The following is a 3,756-nucleotide window of genomic DNA, read 5'->3' on the forward strand; positions in this document are numbered from 1 at the left end:
CCAAGTCTGCCTCCTAGAGCTCTATTGGGCACCATTTTCTTTAAGGAGGCAAGGGCAATGGGGCAGGACTGCGCATGCAGGGAACTGGCGATGAACTAATTTCTGGCTTAGTGAACTATAACAACATGGCATCCTACAGATTCCATCCATAATAGGTCTGGGTAGTCCTCAGACCTGACAGCCAGCAGATCAAGAACTCTAGTGATGGCACATCAGGCACCATTTCTTAGAAATAATTTAAGACTGCAGGGGACAACAGTGGCGCATCAGGTGCCATTTCTTATAAAGAATTTAAGATTGCAGGGAACAACAGTGAGCTGCACAAGTGCTGACCAGTACATTGCACTGGTCCCACAGGAAAATAATACCAACTGTGGCATCGTATGGGTCAAAATAGGTCTGTGTGACCCTCAGACCTAATGGCCAACAAGTTCCAGTAAGATCACCACCACCAACAACCTAGCTATATAGGACACCTGGTATCTCCCTAATCCTGGGACCTGCTCCAACTGAAAGTGGGAGAAAGTTTGTACAGACAACAGTGCAGCCTCAGCACGGTATCACAGAAGGTGAGCCAGGTGTTGGGGCTACAGAGTTCTTTGTGGAAATCTAACTTAAGAACCCAGACCTGGAATTAACTGGAGAGAGTGGCACAATTGGTTGCGAGCAAAGAGTTGTGTACCAAATGCAATAAGTAAAATCAAACTGCAGACCTGTGGGTGACACAGCTTAGAAACCTGCACCAAGGAGAAGAATATGATAACCAGTAGTATAATGACCAAGAGCAAAGGAAGAGACAGAGGCACAATGAATATTACTGCAGACTCCCCTGCAAAGGAGCAAAACTCTTTGCCAACCTCAGAGTTAACTGAGGAAGACACTGAGAAAATGGGGGACACAGAATTCAAAAGACTTGTTTTAAAGCTTCTTATCAATGACAAGAAGCATGTAAAGCTGGCATTCAAAGAATTCAAGGAATATGTTGTAGTGGAAATTGTCCCGACCTGCAGGACATGACGCTCAAACCGAGGGTGGACTGGGAATGCCGGGCTGGTGGCCCCAAGCTGCTGGCCCAAGAAATACACGGACACTTGTACTTGGTGGAAAAAAGTGCCTCTCTCTTTATTTTTTCTCCTCATATATATACCTTCTTCTCTAGGGGAGGGGAAGAAAGGGAGGGGTTTCCTGGGAGTAATTATCTTCATTGAAGCAGGGAAGGAACTAATCCTCTATATTGAAACAGGGGAGGAAATATTTATTTGAACAGGAACAAGGGTGGAGGTTATATTCTGCTTGCTCTACAGGGGATGTTTTGGCCTAATATCCTGCTTGCTGTAGCCCTGCTTGCCCAAGGCAGGCTTTGTAATGCAACAGGCTGTCAGGTAGGCCAAGTCTAAGGCCCTTAAGTCTGTGGCTCCTAACAGGAAATGAATCAAATGAAAGCTGATATATCAGAAATGAAGAATACAGTGGAGCAAATTAAAAGTACAGTGAAGTCTCCAAAATAGAATGAAGCAAGCAGAAGAAAGAATCTCAAAATTGGGAGATATTTCCTGTCACCAGGGAGAAGCAAATACAAAGCTGAAAGCAGAGCTGGATCAGGCCAAAAAAGTATTCAAGAATTGAAACACAATATTAAAAGGTCAAAAATAAGAGTTATTGGAATCCCAGGAGGTGCAGAAAGAAAATCTGGGTTTAAAAATGTATTTAATGAAATAATAAAGGAAAATTTTCCTCATCTAGAGAAAGAATTGGGAAACAACTTCCAAGAGGGGCATAGAACTCCCAATAGGGTTGACCAAAAGTGATTTTCACTAAGACACATGATCATCAAGCTCTCTTCAATCGAAATAAGGAAAAGATCCTTAAATGTGCATGTGAATAAGAATTAAGCTAATTAAATATGTGGAAGACCTCTATGATGAAAACATTTAAAAAGGAAATGGCAGAAGAGCTTGAAAAATGGAGAAACTTACCATGTTCCTGCATTGGCAGGATCAACATCATCAAAATGACCATATTACCAAAAGTAATATACAGATTCAACGCAATCCCAATCAAAATCCCAATAACATTCCTTTCAGAAATAGAAAAGATGACACGAAAGTTCATCTGGAACCACAAAAGAACACGAATAGTTAAAGCTATCCCGAAAAATAGAAATTAAGCTGGAGGTTATCAAAACAGTCTGGTACTGGTACAGAAACAGAAGATCAATGAAACAGAACAGAAACACCAGAAGGTAGCCCACACATGTATATTCAACTAATCTTTGACAAGAAAACTGAAAACAATCCAGGCAAAAAGCCTGGTCTATTCAACAAATGCTATTGGGACAACTGGGTAGCAGCTTGCAGAATTAAGAAGCAAGACCCATACCTGTCACAGTATACAAAAATCAGCTCTAAATGGATCAAGGACCTAAATCTATACTCAGAAACCATCAAACTATTAAAGGAAAACATAGGAAGCACACTGCAAGATCTAGGAACAGGGAAAGACTCCTTAGAAAAGACACCAAAAGCAAAGGCAATCAAAGCCAAAATGAACAAATGGGACTACATCAAACTAAGAAGCTTCTGTACAGCAAAGAAAACAAAGTGAAGATGCAACCAACAGAATGGGAGAAAAATTTTGCACACTACACAAGTGGCAGGGGACTAATATCCAGGATTTACAAAGAGCTTCAGAAACCCAGGAACAGAAAAACAAAATAAAACCTGTGACAAAATGGGCAAAGGAAATGAATGGACATTTTTCAAAAGAACAGATTCAAATGGCTAACATATGAACAGATGCTCAGGCTCCCTAGCCATCAGAGATACAAAAGAAAACCACGTTGAGGTACCACCTAACTCCAGTGAGACTGGCCTACATTCAGAACTCAACTAACACCACCTGCTGGCATGGATGTGGGGAGAAAGGTGCCCTCCTTCACTTCTGGTGGAAGTGTAGGCTAGTACAGCCAGTACGCAAATCAATATGAAGAGTGCTTGGAGAATTGCAAATAAATCTGCCATATGACCCAGCTATCCTGCTCCTAGGAATATACCCAATAGAAGTGAATGCTGCATATGAGAAGGGGATCTGTAATCCTATATTTGCAGCAGCACAATCCACAGTAGCAAAGACATGGAAACAATCCAGATGTGCATCCAAAGAAGAGTGGTTAAAACCACTGTGGTACATCTACTCCATGAATATCAGCTATTAAGAATGAAATTATACTATTTACTACTAGGTGGTCCCAACTAGAGACCATTACGCTCAATGAAATGGGTCAATCATAAAAGAACAAACACCATATGTTCTCTCTTATATAAGGAAACTAGCATGGAAAATGTAACTTCAATAATCTGATCCATACTGTTTTTTGTTTGTTCGGTTAGTTTTTTGGCTGTATCCCATGTGTTTCAACGTTTTAAATTTGTTTTATTTATTCCAAATGCTTTCTTTTTTCTTGTCGAATTCATTGCTGCCTCATGGATTACACGGTGGCATCATTTTTCCCAACAGACTTTTGTTTCCTTTTTGTCACCCATGTGTTGGTTACTCAGTGGCACATTTCTCCATGGTGCTGTAATGTGTTGTTGTTGTTGTGGCTGTTGTTCTAAGTCATACCAGTTTTTGACCTTGTTTCATGGCTTCTCAATTATGTAAATGTATAGTGATGGAGTACTGGGATCTACCATACCCATATATGGAGGTAAAAGGCAACATGCATCCTGCTTCCATATGAAAGATGGATTCCCAATG

This window comes from Ochotona princeps, chromosome 12, assembly GCF_030435755.1.
Source record: "Ochotona princeps isolate mOchPri1 chromosome 12, mOchPri1.hap1, whole genome shotgun sequence".
NCBI lineage: Eukaryota > Metazoa > Chordata > Mammalia > Lagomorpha > Ochotonidae > Ochotona > Ochotona princeps.